Here is a 17,903-nt window from a genome sequence, read left to right on the forward strand (position 1 = left end):
ACCAAAATTCACCCCAAGGCCATAACCCCCACTATATTTGGAGACAGGGCCTTTTAAATAGGTGATTTGGTTTAAAAATCAGGTCAATGGGGTGAGCCCTAATCCAACCTTACTGGTATTATTACAAGAAAAATAAACTTGTACACAAAAGATGCATGCACACAGAAAAAGAACATGGGAGGACACAGCAAGAAGGTGGCCATCTGCAAGCCAAGGAGAGAGGCTCAGGACAAAACAAACCTGCCAACACCTTGCTCTAGGACTCCCAGCCTCCAGAACTATGAGAAAGTAAATTTCTGTTTAAGCCAGTAGTCTGTGGTGTTTTGTTACGGCAGCCCTAGCAAATATACCCACCAACTACTCTAACATTACCTTCATAATCAGAAGAGGTTCCATCATGAAAGGGCCCTGACTCAGTGAAAGAACAGCCCTCTACTAAGCCAAAAGCTGGACTTCCCAGAGTTCCAAGCAATTACAGAAGACTCGCAGGGGAAGGAAATGAAAGATCTAGCCTTGGATATGCCAGTGCTTCCTACAGCATAACCTAGGCATGGAAATAGGCATGAGGCAGCTCTGATGGACCAGTGCCAAGGAGAGTTGGTGGAGTCCCTGTTGACCTAACTCATCCAGGAACAGGGAGTAGGGACTCTGCTATTCTTGCTACTCAAGGACAGTTATTATGGCCAGGAGCATTCTTGGCAGTGACAAAGACCCCATACTGGATGTCTTAGCTCGGCAGGGTCTTGTATGCCCCTTGAGGAAGGGATGCACTCATGGCTGCATCAGGTATGACCCTCGCCACAGCTGACAAAGCTGGCTCAGTAACTAGAGGTTCCCCTACCTATGTATTGTAGAGATACTGAGCTTGGCACAGTGCAAGGCTAGGTAGCACAATAGGTCACTCAGTCTCTCGGCATCTTGGTTTCCTCATTGAAATTGAAAGATGGCTGATAACACTAATTTCATAGGGTTGTAGTAAAAAAAACTCAAGTGTGATACAGTCATGCTTTAAGCCATTAAGGAGCTCCATAAATGCTAACTAGCTTGGCAGTTATTAAATTTATTCACCATATCTCATTCTGCTTATCTATGTTCTGTCCTCCCTTATTGACAGGCTGACTTGCAATGTGGATATGTGTTTTATATTCACAGATATACCTGGGATTATTACTGTTGAATTTTTTTCTGTCTCCCTTTTACATGTATTAGAGAACCACAGACACAGTAAGCATTTACCAAGCACCTAATTGGTGAATGTACAGTCGACTCTGTACGTTTGAAAATGACTCCATGTCTTTCTGTTAACCCATACTGAATTACCTTTAACACTCTCCACTCTTTTCCTGGTTTATGGTTTTCCTTCACTTCCCCACCACAAGTCACCCCATAACCCAAGCCATCTGGCGCATTGTTGCCAAGATATCCTTCTAGAACACTATTTTTAAAACATCAACCTCTCATCCAAAACCTTCTATACCTCCTGATTGCCCATGGGGCAAAGTCCTAAGTCCTTGGTTTGACATTCAAGGCCTCACATTGAATAGCAACAGCCCACACATTTTTGTCACTGCTTTCCTAAATGAATCTTCCACTCTGTTCAGTGTGATCTCAATGATGCCAGACGATAAATATTTCCTAAATAAGTAGATGGATATTTGACTAGCATCAGCCAAATAAACTTTCCATGTATTATGTAACTCTATCTCCTTGTTTTTTTCCATACTTTTTTTCCCTCCTGGAGTGTCTTTCCATCTTGGGGCCATACACATGGATTGTGACATTTATGGTGCTGTTTAGAGTTGTTTATGTACAACCTGCACAACCACACTAGGAAGCCCTCTTCCTCTTTACTTATTTAAGTCTTCCCACTCCTCAAAGGTCAGCTCAAGCCCAATCTCCTATGTGAATGAGCCTTTCCTGACTTTATGGCACCTAGGATTTCACTCAGAATTTCTCATGACTCATATGAACTATTTCATGCCTCTGTTGTCTGGCACCTTCCATCTTGCATTACTATTTGAATTTTCATGTAAGTCCATCAGATAAGTTCCTTAAGGGAACTCTCCAAGTCTTCTACTTCTTTGCACCTCCATTACCAACCATAATGCCATGAGTATAGCACAACCCATTTGGGGCTCCTTGGAAAGAAACACCTTATGACAAGTTGAGAGCAGCTGTGTTCTCAGGGTTTCCTAAGCACATGATCTCCAGCCCATTGGTCAACTCTACCTAAGTCTCACCTTGAGGTGAATGTATCACAAGAAAAACAAGAAATGAATTCAATTGCACGTGTATGCCCATGTCTCAACATGTGGATGAGGAGTGCCTACATGGTGAAATGACATTATCCAGGTGAGTTTATCTTCATATCTATAATAGCAATCAGGATGTCTTCCCCTTCACAGAAAGGATGATAGCAGAGCTGACTCAACACCCAAGGCTGCTTTCCTGGCAGTGAGGCTGGCTTAAGCTGATCCACCCCCTTCCCTCACCAGCTCACCTGTAAAGTTAACACATACTTGCTCTACATGGCTATCTTGGATTAGTAGCCCTGAAGCTAATCAATGACCCCCAGAATATAATAGAAAACCCTATCTGGGCCATATACTAATAAAACTCATGACATCAGCTTTATTCACACCTAATTCTCATGGTCTTAAAAACTATATACTACAATAATGCAGATATATATGTATTTTTTCACCACAAACTTCTCTGAATTCAAGTCATTTTTCTACCTGCCTACAAAGATCCTCTATGGATGTCTAGTAGCCACCTCCAACTTCACATTTAAACCTGAGTTCCTGATCCTTCCCCCTCCCCAATAAAACACAAACCTGCTCTTCTCACCATTCTCCACAGCTTAGTTAATTACAATGCCATCCTACCAGCTGCTCAGGCCAAAAGCCTTCAAATAATCATGACCCTCCCCCTTTGTCTCGCATATCCCATGTCAGGTTCATCAATAAATCCATCAGCCTTTCCTTCCTTCAAAACCTATCCAGAATTTCACTCCTCCTCACCAGTCATACTGCTACCCTCTGGGCTAAGCCACCATCATCTCTCACTCATATTATTGCAATTGCCTCCTAACTGGTCTCCTTACTTCCATCTTTGCCCCCTTTCAGTCCATTCCCAACAAAGCAGCTAGGGTGACCCTATTCAAATGTAAGCTGAATCATGTCACTGACCTCTTTGAAGCTCTCCAAAGGCTTCCTAACTCACCCCAAGTTAAAGTCAAAGTCTCATCATGACCTACAGGATTCTACCTGACCTGGCTCCCCTAGTTCATAAGCTCCATCCATATGGTTCTCCTAGCTCCTCCCTGACCTCTCTAGACACCCTCCTTCCTCAGGGCCTTCACACTTGCTGTTCTTTCTCAAAATGCTTGTTCCCCAGATGTCCATATGGCTTAATCCCTAGCTTTCTTCAGGTCTTTATTCAAAAGTCAACTTCTCTGTGAGGCCTTTCCTAACTACCCCATATAAAAGTACACCATCAGGCCCTCCTACCAAAACCGACCCCGTCCCCTTGTACTGTATCACCATCTAATGCACTATGTATATGATTTATCTGTTTTATTTTTACATTGTAAACAATGTAAGTTCCACGAGGGCAGGGATTTGGATTGTTTTGTTCCCTGATGTATCCCCAGTATTTAGACCAGTGCTTTGTATATAATATTGATACTCAACAAAAATTTGTTATATGAATGAACCCTCATCTAATAAACTGAAATCCATTTATTTTACTTGTTATCATGTATCTATGAATTAAAAAACTGATAATTTTTGTAGTACTTTAGGGCCAGATTAACCAGATGCTCTGGAGAACAACTTAAAGTGTAACATAAAGGAATTTTCAGCAGCTGTAGGTATATATTTGGTGTTTACTCAGCAAATATTTATTGAGCACCTACCCTGTACTACTCACTGAATCAGGTGCTGGGAATACAACAGTGATCAACGTAAATATAGTCTTTGACCTTTGAAATTCACAGGCTAGCAGAATCAGATTCCAACTTCTTCTTCAAATAATGAAACAACTCTGGATTTCAATTGTATTGTCTATAAAATATGGATGAGGACACTTCATCTACTGAAGGACAAAGGACTCAACCAGATGGTTTCTTTTTTCTTTTTTTTTGAGATGGAGTCTTGCTCTGTCACCCAGGCTGGAGTGCAGTGGCACGATCTTGGCTCACTGAAACCTCCACCTCCCAGGTTCAAGCGATTCTTCTGCCGCAGCCTCCCGAGTAACCAGGATTACAGGCACGCACCACCATGCCCAGCTAATTTTGTATTTTTTAGTAGAGACAAGCTTTCACCATGTTGGCCAGGCTGGTCTCGCACTCCTGACCTCAAGTGATCCACTTGCCTTGGCCTCCCAAAGTGCTGGGATTATAGGCATGAGTCACCACGCCCAGCCCAGATGATCTCTTGAAGTCCCCTCTACCACTGTGACTCTCATCTGCCATGCCCACCACCATCTCTTCCCTGGTGTCTTCTTATTCTTCCCAAGAATGCTTCTCTCTAGTTCATCTAGTCCCCTTGTCTCACATATTCATACAAATACAGACATACAGCCAATTCATAGTTGGTTCATCTGTAACATTCAAAACAGCACCGTAGGCGAATTAAATGTCATGCAGAGACTCATTGTCTACATCTTTGGGCCTCTGAAGCAAGGCAGGGGGAAACAGCCATATCAACTTTGGAGTCTTTGAAAAAAATAAAAGGAACCGACAGGCAAATCCAAAAAGCTTTTCTTCCTACACCGAAAATAAACTCCTTCAGCTCTGGGGCTCACCCAGCTAAATGTGGACAAAACAGCAGTCACCCAGATGACATGCAAAGCCCTAATGGCACATCCAACGGAGTCATTTTGCTAATACCACATCGCTCTGTCACTGTCATAACTTTGTGCCCCTTAAAATACCAGGAGTCATTTGGGCTCTTTTGTAATGAAGAGAGGTGTGGGAGGCAATCTTTCTGTGTGAGAACATTGAAAAGGAGGGGTTGTTGGGAATGTTGGCAAAGAACATGCTATATACTTAAGCTTGTGGCACCCCTCACTGCTATAATTGTGAGTGATGGAGGTGGGAAGAAGGAAAGCAGAAGTTCTTGATAGGGGGATTGGCATGAAACAGATAAGCATGAAGACTGGCTAAATCATCGTCAGATAGGGAATACACACAGAACAAAAGTCCTCAAGGGAGTTGCACCGATTCACTTGTTGCAGGACAAACTCAGATTCCTGATGATCTCTGTCCCACCTTCCGCCCTTGACAAAGACCTCAGTGCTCATTCTCTCGTTCATTCAATATTTTCTGGTGGAAGACTTAGGACGTTCCAGCTACTATTCCAGGTACAACATACCATGATGAGCAAAACAAACACTAACAACTCCCACTAGGGAAAAAAAAAAAAGCTGCTCATAAGAAATACACCTTAAATATAAAGATGCATGGAAAAGTTTGAAACAGAACAGCATATTAAACCCCTCAAATTTAGAAGAAAATAAAGAACATAAATAAAAACAAAAATAAATTTACAATCCAGAAAAATCAACAAAACCAAAAATTGGTTCTTTGAGAAGACTAATGAATTTGATAAACTTCTAGCAAGACTAATAGATATAAATAAATAAGAGGGAGAAAGCAGAGATTATCACCATCAGGAATGAAAAAAGGACATCACTACAGATCCTATGAATGTTTTAAAAGATAATAATGAGACATTATGAGCTTTATGCAACTAAATTTGAAAATAAGAATGCAATGGATAAATTACGTCAAAAAATAACTTACAGTAATTGACACAAGAAGTAGAAAAGCTTAATGGTTCTCTTTCAAAGAAATTAAATCTGTAACTTATAAGAGACATAAAAAAGACAAAACAAAGAAAGTTTGAACCTCATTAAATTTTTTTCTGCATTGATTCCATGATTCCCCCCACCTCCTTCTTTTTGTTTGTTTGTTTTGTTTTGTTTTTTTGAGATGGAGTCTTGCTCTGTCACCAGGCTGGAGAGCAGTGGTGCGATCTCAGCTCACTGCAACCTCCGCCTCCCCAGTTCAGGCAATTCTCCTGCCTCAGCCTCCTGAGTAGCTGGGACTATGGGTGTGCACCACCACACCCAGCTAATTTTTGTAATTTTTTTAGTAGAGATGGGGTTTCACCATGTTGGCCAGGATGGTCTCAATCTCTACCTCATGATCCACCCACCTTGGGCTCCCAAAGTGCTGGGATTATAGGAGTGAGCCACTGTCCCCAGCCTATTCTTTCAACATGGTAAATAACAGATTGATTCTCCACTGTGTTAAATTACAACTTGGTAGAAACCACAAAAAAAAAAAAAAAAAAAAAACCTCCAAGCCCAGATATCTCCATGGGTGAACTCTAAGGAAGAAAATACTTCAATCTTACAAAATCTTCCAAAGAGTAGAAAAAGACAGCATATCTAGCTTGTTTCATTAAGGAAACCTAACCTTAATATCAAAACTTCACAAGAGCATTGCAAGAAAAACAAATAATAGGCCAGTTTCTATTGTGAAAACAGATAATGCAATCTTAAAAAATCAAACCCAATGATATAGAAAAAACATATCACAACAAAGGTGATGTCACTCCAAGGTTGCAATGAAAAATCAATGTGATTCACTATATTAAAAGAATGTAGGAGGAAAATCATGATCAATGCAATAGCTGCAGAAAAAAATTTTAGTAAAGTTCAACTTGTGTTTATTAAAAACACCTAACAAATTAGGAATAGAAGGAAACTTTCTTAGTCCTAAAAAGGGTGTCTATAAAAAACCTACAGCAAAGATCATGTTTAATGAGAAAACAGTGAAACTTTTCCATTGAGACTGTGAATGAGATAAGAATTCCATTATTGCCACTTCTATTTAATTTATAATAAGGTCCTAGCCAGTATAATAAGATAAGAGAAATAAAAAGGGCATAAGAATTGGAAATGAAATATTAAACTACCATTATTCACAGATGACAGGATTATATATATAGAAAATCCAAAAGAATCTTCAGATACACTACTAAAATTGGTAAGTGAATCTATCAAGATAGCTGAATATGGCTAAATTAATGTGTATATTTATATACTGGCAACAAAAACTAGAAAATAGAACTTTAAAAATAATGCCAATTATGATAGCATCAAAATGAGTTTAATAAAAGATATATCAGCCAGGCATGGTGGCTCACACCTGTAATCCCAGCACTTTAGGAGGCCGAGGCGAGCAGATCATGAGCTCAGGAGTTCAAGACCAGCCTGGCCAAGATGGTGAAACCACATCTCGACTAAAAATACAAAAATTAGCCAGGCGTGGTGGCAGGTGCCTGTAATCCCAGCTACTCCAGAGGCTGAGGCAGAGAATTGCTCGAACCCGGGAGGCAGAGGTTGCAGTGAGCCGAGATCGCACCACTGCACTCCAGCCTAGGTGACAGAGTGAGACTCCATCTCAAAAAATAAAATAAAATAAAAGATATATCAGACCTCTACACAAAATAGTATAAACCTTTAATGAGAAAAAGTATATAACGAATGGATGACTATATTACCTGCATGAATGAGAAAACTCAATATTATTATAAAGATGTCAATTCTCCCCAATATTCTATAGATTCAATGCAGTCCCAATCAAAACCCTAGCAAGAGTTTTTTTAGTAAAAATTGACAGGATAATTCTAAAGTACATACAACTGATCCTTGAACAACACATGTTTGAACTGCATGGGTCCACTTATATGCAGATTATTTTCAATAAATATATTGGAAAAAAAATTTGGACATTTGCAACAATTTGAAAAAACTTACAGAACTGTGTAACCTAGAAATATCAAAGTTAGGTATGTCATGAATGCACAAAATATATGTAGATATTAATCTATATCATGTACTACCATAAAATATACAGATTATAAAAAGTTAAAATGTATCAAAACTTATCCACACATTTACAGACTGTAAATGATACCATTTAAGAGAAATGTAAACAAATGTAAAGATGCAGTATAAAGCATAACTGTATAAAATTAACTGCATGTGTAACTGTACTACTGCTATATTTTTGTAGCCACCTCCTGTTGCTATTGCAATGAGCTCAAGTGTTGCAAGTATCTGCTTCAAACACCATGTGACAATAATCATCTCTGAGTGAGCAATTGTCTCCAGTAAATTGCATGCTGTAGTAAAAAGCGATCTCTCATGGTTCTTGCATAGTTTTCACTGTGTTTAGAGCAATACTGTAAACCTTGAATAACATCATGGGGCCCATAAGAAATGTCACTACTAGTGATGCTGGAAGTGTTCCCAAGAAGTAGAGAAAAGTCATGACAGCATAAGAAAAAGTTAAATTGCTTGATATTTGCCATAAATTGAGGCCTACAGCTGTGGCTACCTGCTATTTCAAGACAAATGAATCCAACATGTGGATCATTGTAAAAAAGAAAAAAAGAAAAGAAAGTTGCGAAGTAGTTGTAGCAGCTACGTCAGCAGGTACAAAAACCTTATACTTTTTGTGAAATATCTTTTTATCTCATATTAAAAATGCAGCTTTTACATGGGTGCAGGATTGCTATAAGCAAGGCATACCTATAGACTAATTTGATTTGAAAAAAATTGAAGTCATTATATGACAAAGGAAAAGGAATGTGAATTATCTAAAGCTGGAGACTTTAATGCCAGCAAAGGATGGTTTGATAATTTTAGAAAGATATTTGGCTTAAAAAAATGTCAAGCTAACAGGAGAAGCAGCTGCTACCAACCAAGAGGCAGCAGAGGAGTTCCCAGGCACCAGTGAAAAACATCATCGAGGAGGAAAGATGTCTACCTTAAGTGGTTTTAATGCAGACAAAGTGCCCTATTTTGGGAAAAAAATATGCCACAAAGGACATTTATCAGTAAGGGAGAGAAGTGAGCACCAGGATTTAAGGCTGGAAGAAATAGGCTAACTCTACTGTTTTGTGCAAATGCAGTTAGGTTTATGATCAGGACCTTCCTGATAAAGTACCCATAAAGTTGCTAACCCCCAAGCCTTGAAGGGAAAAGATAAACACCAGCTGCCAGTCTTTTGGTTGTACAATAAGAAGGCCTGGACAACAAGAACCACTTTTCTGGATTGGTTCCATCAATGCTTTGTCCTTGAAGTCAGGAAGTATCTTGCCAATAAAGGACTGCCTTTTAAAGTTCTTTTGACATCACATAAAGCCCCTGGCCAAGCAGAAACTCACAAATTCAACACTGAAGGTGTTGAAGTGGTCTACTTGTCCTCAAACACAGTCTCTAATTCAGCCTCTAGATCAGGGGGTCACAAGGACCTTTAAGGCTCATTACACGTGGTACCCTAAGGAAAGAATTTTCAATGCTATGGAAGATAACTCCAATAGATAAAATATAGAAGCCTGAAAGGATTATACCATTGAAGATGCCATCATTGTTATAGTAAAAGCTATGAAAGTCATCATGTCCCAAACAATAAATATCCACTGGAGAAAACTGTGTCCACATGTTGTACATGACTTCATAGAATTTATGACAGAGCAAATCAAGGAAATCATGAAAGATATTGTGGATACGGCATAAAAGATTGGGGATGAAGGGTTTCAAGATATGAATCTTGGAGAAAATCAAGAGCTAACAGACACCACATCAGAGGATCTAACAGAAGATGACTTGGTGAAGATGAGTGCTTCTGAACCAGTGCCAGATCATGAGGAAGAAGATATAGAAGCAGCAGTCCCAGAAAACAGGTTGACATTAGACAATCTGGCAGAAGCGTTCTGATTATTCAAGACTGATTTTTGTCTTCTTTTATGACATGAGCCCTTCTATTACACAGGCACTGAAACTAAAGCAAATGGTGGAAAGAGGATTGGTACCATATAGAAACATTTTTGAAGAAATGAAAAACCAAAAAAAAAAATTATGAGGCTTTTCCATAAAGTTACACCATGTGTGCCTGCCATCCCTTCCACCTCCTCCACCTCTTTGACCCTTGAGACAGTAAGACCAACCCTTCCTTTTCTTCCTCCTCCTCCTCAGCCTACTCAATGTGAAAATGAAGAGACTGAAGACTTTTATGATGATCCACTTAGCCTTAATCATAGTAAATATGTTCTCTTCCTTATGATTTTCTTAATAAGATTTTCTTTTCTCTAGCTATCTTAAGAATACAGTATATAACACATATATTATATAAAATACGTATTAATGGACAGCTTACGTTATCAGTAACATTTCCAGCCCATAGTAGACTATTAGTAGTTAAGTTTGGGGGGTCTCAAAAGTTATATGTGGATTTTTGCCCAGGAGGTGGTCAGCACTCCTAGCCCTCATGTTTTTTAAAGGCTAAATGTATACATAAATGCTGAGAAGAAAAAAAAATAACCAAGACAAACCTGAAAATAGAGAACAAATTTAGAAAAATTACATCACCACATGACTTTTATTATAAAGCTACAGTTATTAAGAAACTGTGTGGTATTTGATACAAAGAGATACAATGGAATAGAGTCCGGAAGCAAACTCATACACACGTGGTCAGGTTATGGTTATGATAAAGGTGACAGACAGTAACAGAGAAAATAAAGACTTGTCAATAAATAGTGCTAGGTCAATTGGATGTCCACATAAAAAAATAAATCTTAACTCCTGCTCACAAAACACATAAAAATCAATTCCAGGTGGATTGGAAACTAAATGTGAAAAATAAACCAATAAAACTTCTAGAAAATAAAACAGGAGACTGTCTTTATGACCTCAGGATAGGCAAACTTATTCAGTCAACCTGACAGTTATATGTATACTCAAAAACTGAAGGAGGGGGTATCTTGTGTGGGATTGTAGATTGCAGTAGCTGTATAGCAAAGAGCCGTTATGAATATGATATCTCTGTGCATGAGTCTACCCTCCATGGAACTGTCCCAGCTGTCTTAAAGGAAACTCAGAGTCAAGTAGCACCAAACTGGAAAAGGAATGGCATCAAGGACTATTGCCTACAGGCCAGACAGCATTCTCCCAGGAAGCCTCTAGTGAGAGGCTTCCCTGAGTAAACTCTATCTACTCCAGAGTCCAGCCCTCAATGTCAGTTGCTCACAAACCTGATTCATCAGCCCTGACAGTTGATTGTTTCTCAGGTCGAACTCACTACACCTGAGCATTCCAATGAAAAATAAAACCTTGCGAAGACCAGGGCCCACATGAGCTCAGGTGAACCCATCACCCTCTCACAGGCAAGCCACCTGGGAAGTCAATTTGTGATTGGAAGATGGATCAGAGCAAGGAGAGTGCATCACATGACAGAGATAGTCAGTGGCATTAGGCTGCAGTAGCATGGTTCAGCCTGCTCCCCTCCAGAGAGACCTGAAAGTCCAGCCCTTGGACGGAGCTCCCTCTTCCCTACAGATGTTGGGATGGGTCCTACCTATTCTTTCCTCTGGTGCTCTTTCCCTTGCTTCCATAGGTGGCCAGGCCATGAGAGGGTCATGCTTTGTTTGGGTATGGTAATCTCAAGTGTCGTGTTTTCTCCTGGGACAGGAAGACTCTGTAGGGTGACTTGACAGTCTCTGCTCTTAGGTGCATTGGTGCATTGGCCTTCAGATGGAAATCTTCTCTCATGTGTTTTTTTAGAGAATATCTTTTTTGCCTTCTGTATGTATCAAGGGAAAAGTTTATTCTCAACTAGAATTTCATCAGAGATGATCACAGAGAGTTGGTTGCATACTAGAATGACCATACACAAGTGGTCTTTATCTAAGAACTGTAACATAAGCCTGTTGCCCAAGAAGAAATCTGCCAACCATAGGGTCTTTCAATATTGTAGCTTTAAATACACTATAGTAACTATGGCAGTAAACATAACTCAGCCACAGTGCAAGAATAGGGTCAGAGGCTGAGATCTGCTTTCTAAGTCAGGAAGCACCCTTCCCCTATTGAATCTACAAATTATCTAGTGGGATAGGGCCTCTGGAGGTAGATCCACATCATGCATGAACTCACTTCTGTGTACCTCAGGTCTATCTTATCCTTGAGGAAGAATGGCAACTGTCTTGACAGTAGAGGTGCACCTGCCCAAAACCCACCATCTGCCTGCTGATGTCTCACATTCTTTTGATAATTGACAAGGTTTTTCACTCTCTGATTAGAGGTAAGCACTCAGAATGAATTGCTTCTGAGAAAAAAAAAAAAAACACTGACTTAAAAATCAAGCAAAAATGGAAGTAACTGAAATTAGAATCTTTCCTTAGAGCAGTGCCCACCATGGTACCTAGCACATAGTCAGCATGCAATAAAGATCAGTTGACGAAATGAATGAAGGAATCAATGGGGAAAAGAATTTGCTAATGGAGACAGTGAGAGGTAGAAGTGTGTTGATGGTGGTGATGGGGGTGGAGAATTTTACAAAAGGTTCTAAGGGAAAGGACAAAAGGGCTGGCAGCTAGAAGGCATGCCTTACTATCTCACAATTTTGCCAAGGCCTTGCTTGTTCATAATCATGGAAATGGATTAGTATCAGAACCATGCCCTGTTGGAACTACTACACAGCAGGAGGCATGTCTTTCAGAACTGGTAGAGGCTAAGATCATGGACTGAGCTGTGACTTTGGTGAGTTATTAACTCTTCTGTTTCCCCATCTTAAGAAAAAAAAAATTGTAGTAATGTTACATTGCAAAGTTGTAAGAGTTGGAAATAATGAACTTAAGCCCTCTACATAGTGCCTAGCACATATTATAACAGTAAAAGTCCAATAAAAATAGCTACTTCCATTGTTTTTATTTATATTAGAGCAAAGCTGCATGCTGTTGTGCATGGGGCTGAGCTGGTCCTCAAAAGGCCTCATTGGAATCACCCAAGATGCTCCAATGTGGCTGAGGAGCTCACCACAATGCAAACAGGGATTTCTTGAGCCTCAGGACATCACTATTGACATTACTACCTGAGTAAGTATATGTCTCTGCAAATAAGACCTTAGATGATCAAATTCACAAGGCCTGATTTCAAATTTTTCAACAAACTTAAGCATAAGAAACAATGTTTGGATCAGAACTTTTTGCTGTATTGCAAGGAATAATTAATAATATTCAGCATGTCCAACTTCAAAGCCAAAGACAGACCACACTGTATTCTGTAGCTGTCTTTTATAGACCATGCAAAGTAGAAAGTGCTGCAGACAAAGACATAGCACTTGGGCATCACCCAACAAGTCCTCATATACGTTCTGTAGATCATCCAATTACCCAAAGATATTTGGGAGGAGTTTTCTCAACCTTAGTATGTTTAGGTTATTGGTTTATTATTGGGATGGGAATGAGGAAATGGCTGGAAAAATTATCTAATTGGTACTTATGTGCAGGGACTGTGAAAAGACTTGCCTTCAGGAAGTATGCCCAGTCTACAGACTCTCTCTGTAATACTGGAGGCAAAAGGCTTTTATCCTTTCTCTTGTACAACATAGCGAGCAAACTGTCATGGCTTTTACAGTAAGAGGTCAGGAAGACGCTTTGTGCACATCAAATGGACCAGGCTTTTCCCACCGTTCTTCACCATCCAATGAATACTGTGTTGGTGTCCAGGGGCCACAAAACTGGATAACAAGACATGGGATGGGGAGACAGAGGAAGGTGGAGATGTGCTCTGTCCTGGCAATACTTCTCTAACTCCAGCCAATATGCTGGGAGTTAATGCCTAGGAGCTATGACCAGAAGGAACACTCCCTTGACAATCCTGGTTTTGCCCACTTGAGTTTTAGATCCAGCGTACTGCTTGTCAGCTGTATGGGCAAGTTACTCATGTTCAGCCTTAGTTTAGTCATCTACAAATCTAGGCAAATCATAGAAAATAGAGTTCTAGCTCACACAACTGCTGTGAGAATAAGATAATGCACGAAGGAGCTAAACATAGTGCTTAATGACATGAATAAATGATGATTTGCATTGGTTTATTAGCAATTTTCTCACAACTTGCACACAAATAGCCAAGCAAAGCCCTCATCAACTCCCCACCCTGTGTTTGAGCTCCTTCTGCCACACTGAAACCGGTGTGCCTTTTCACTCTGTTCTTTTCCTTCTCTTTCTACTCTGCCACATTTAGGGCCATTATTCCCAATCCTTCCCCATACTTGGCTGTTCTTCTGTTTAACATCCTCCCTCAAAATTCATCCTTCCCAAACATCTTGACTTCCTTCTCACACTACCAACCCATACAAAACACACACAAGCCTCTCCCTCTCAAAGCAAGAGGCTTGAAAGGAAGGGAGCAAAGAGGAGGAACAAGCAAGCCCACTGCCATTCTTTGTCTAGGGCCCGCCTTCCCTGCAGTTTTGTTTTATTTCCTGTTCATCTTATTTCAGGCCTACGCCCAGGGGGCACCGCCAGCATTTCACTTTCTTTCCACGTGACCCTGATGGACCTTTTGTGTTTGGCAGACATTAAATAAGAATTGGCATTACAACAAAGGTAGAGACTGGCAGGAGGTAGCCCTGCTGGGCAAAGCATTCATTCAGGTGCTAAGGAAGAAAAATGTTCTCTCCCCATTTCTTCTTCCTAAGCTGAACTTTCCTTTGTGGATACTGGGGGCCCAGCTCTGGGTGTGGCCATCTCTTCTGATGCTAAAGCTGTCTGTGTGGTCCAGGCTGTGGCAGAAGATTGAAATGGTCAGGAGACACCCCTGCCCCAGCCCTGTAGGCTCAGAAACCTCTGACGGTCATTCATGAGTTGCAGTAATAATATACAATCAATAAGGAGAAATGTGGAAGAAACCTTCAGAAATAAGGGAAGAGGCAGCAGTGACAGTAGCAGAGATGTCCCAAGGAAAAGAACAGAAAAGCACGGGTCACAAAGCCCTGGCACATGACTAGAATAGAGGAGAGGAAGAAGGTGGCATCGAGCAAAGCAATCCTGCTCAGAAATGCCAGGCTTGGGGCTTCTCTGTGCCCTGGGGTCTCCTGTAGACATGCCCTTGCATTCAGTCTCATCCACTCCCAATGGTTCTTGTGTTCACCCAGTGCTCTCCATTCTCACTGGTGGTCACAATAGTGTTCTGGTCATTCCTTGCCTCCCTCTACTCACATACCTCTGCCCAAACCATTTCTCCAGACAGTTTTCATAATGGATCTCCTCTGTGGAAACAACTGCTGTAGCCCCCCTTGTCTGCAGGATAAAGCCCAGTCTCCCAAGCCTGACAATCATGGTTTGGTCATTCCTGCCAACTTCTTAAATCCTATTTCCCACTAATTTCTTCAACTGCTCCATAGATATTCTCCAGCCTTTCTGCTTTTTCTCCCATCATTATCCTTACCTAGATATCCTCATCGTTCCTTGCTCCTCCCTGTCTTCCCAAATCATACCCATCCACACTGGTTATTCTCCACTTACCTGCCCCTCCCTCACCTACTTTCCACCCTTCTCTGTGCCCTGAGATGTGAGGCCCTACAAACTGCATCACCCGGCTCCCTAGCCCTCTAGTTTCTAAGAGGTGGCACCAGAAGCATCAGTGTGGCAATTCAGGCAGGTTGAGGGCCCTCTGTAGTTACAGTCAGGCAGCCCCTCTTCCTTCCTCACCAGGCTCTATCAACCTCATTTCCTCACCTTGCTCCTTCAGGCCCAGGAGTAGAAATGACATCCCACAATAGCTAATCCCCAGGGTCTAAGTATGGCTTCTCAGTCCCATATTCCTGTCCACATCCCTGAAATGGTACCACTACTAAACCCTCTTCAAAACCCAGCTGAAGTTGCCTTCCGTTTCCTGCTAGGATGCTGCCTGAAACACCATCTTTCCAGCATCATTCCTAATCTCCACCTCCTGCAGGAAACTTTCTTCTCTGTAGTTAAGAGCAATTGCTCATCTCTCGTCACTCCCCAGCATCCTTACTTAATTCCAACACTCTCATGGAGCTTTGTAGTTTTCAAAGTATTTGACATAAATGAACTCATCTTTTCCTCACAACAACCCTGAAAGATAGACAAGGTATTATTACCATTAATAATCTCATTCGCATTTTGCAGAAAGGCTGAAGCTTCTAGAGAATAAGAGCCATGGCCAGGAACGCCCAGCTCTTAGGCTGTCATAACTCTAGCAGTTCAGGCTACCACACATGCTGGGATCGCAAGGATACAGACCAGTGGGAAGGGGAGGAAGGTGCATCCACCTAGACAGGGACTGAAAGGTACATACATGTCTATAAAACATCCAAGGAAATGAAACCTAGTGAGTGTGACAACAAAATTTAAGACATTATCCTCAAAAAGCAACAATCTTTATTTGGTGAAAGTTTATATACACATAGCTGATAATCATAACACAAAACAGAACAGGACTAGGTAGGAGGGGCCTTAAGGACAAGAATTCTTTATTCTGTCTTTTAGAACATCCCACCCTGCTCCACTCTCACCTTGTGCTTGAATCAAAGCCCTAGGCACAAAAGCGTTCAAGATAGATTCACTCATTTATTCAACCTCTACAATGGACCATCCGGGGTGCCATATCCTGGAGACACCACAGTGAACAGGACAGACACGGCCCTGCTCTCATGGAGCTTATGTTTAGTAGGTAGAATGGTATTAAACATTCCAAAAACAACTGGAGTGTTACAATGGTGGTAAGTATTCCAAAGAAAAATTGAAAGGGTCATGAATGTGATTTCTGAGAGGGACTGACTTTGTTTAGGGTCAATGATCAGAGTGGATTTTCCAGAGGATATGTCCTTTACACTGAGATGGAAACAATAAGTAGGAATTAGCCCAAATGGGAGGGGCCACTGAAGGAAGAAACCCTCATGCATGCAGGACAGCATGTCCAAAGGTTCTGAGGTTGATGGAGTCAGGTTGGGGGCTGATTCTGACACAAGCCAGCATGGGTAAAACAAGGGCAAGGCTGGAAAGGCTGGCAGAGGCCACTCATCTTATGGATCATGTTAGCTTTGGGTCTGTATTTCAAATGAATCCAGTAAAGGGTTTTATAAAAAGGGAAGTGACATAGGACATTTGCATTGTTTAAAAATCCTTCTGGCCATGGAGTAGAGAATGGATTGAAGAGAAATAAGGAAGAAAGCTGGAAAGACAGTCAAGAGGCTGCTGCAGTCATCAGGGGCAAAGAAGATGGTGGCCAGGTCAGGGTAGATGTAATGGGGAGGGAGGACTGGGCACAGCCAGGGATATATTTTGGAGGTAGCATCCATACGACCTGCTGTTTGACGGCAGACAGAAAACAAGAGGGTGAAGGAGTAGGGAAAAAGAAGGACAATGTGAGGTTTTTGGCTTGGGCAACTCCGTAGGTGGTAGAGCTGTTTTACTAGGACAGGTAGGTGGGAAAGAGAACAACAGAGGGATCAAGCCCTCAGTTGAAGGCTTGGTAGTCTCAGGTATTTAGAACGGTGCTAACAGTAGCTGATTAGATATGAGTCTGGAGCTCAGAAGAGAGTTCTAGGCTGGAAATAGAAATTCAACTCATTGGTGTATAGTCAAGAGACTTCAACAAGATCTCCTAGAAGGAGAGGGAGTGAGAATAAATAAGAGCCCCAAAAGAGAAGAAGCAACCAGAAAGATGGATGGAAACAGGACGGTGTAATGGCACCAAAGTCATGAATTTTAAAGAGAGAGAAAGCAACCGTGTTGAATGCCACTGAGAGATAAAGCAGAAGAGATTGATCCATATACTGTACTGAAGGTAACATGGCTGAGTTTTAAATTCCCGAATTACCCCCAAGTTTATATCCAGCACATTAGGATAAATGTCTATGCCAAAAATCTCCATCTTGACAAATACCTACCATGTAAAGCCGGAAATCTCTATATGCTGAGAAGCTTCTCAAGAAGATGACACACCCTGTACCCCATTCCCTTGACTGGCTCAGCAATTCTTCCCACCCAAAATAGCCCAGGACACTGGAA

General features: G+C 41.2%; 1 protein-coding gene across 1 annotated transcript in view; it reads right to left on the reverse strand.

The window, feature by feature from the left end:
- CACNA1E (calcium voltage-gated channel subunit alpha1 E) overlaps positions 1–17,903 on the reverse strand; it is a 497,630-nt gene that overhangs the window by 190,136 nt on the left and 289,591 nt on the right. The window lies entirely within an intron of this gene.

Source organism: Gorilla gorilla, chromosome 1 (genome assembly GCF_029281585.2).
Source record: "Gorilla gorilla gorilla isolate KB3781 chromosome 1, NHGRI_mGorGor1-v2.1_pri, whole genome shotgun sequence".
In the NCBI taxonomy this organism is placed as follows: Eukaryota; Metazoa; Chordata; class Mammalia; order Primates; family Hominidae; genus Gorilla; species Gorilla gorilla.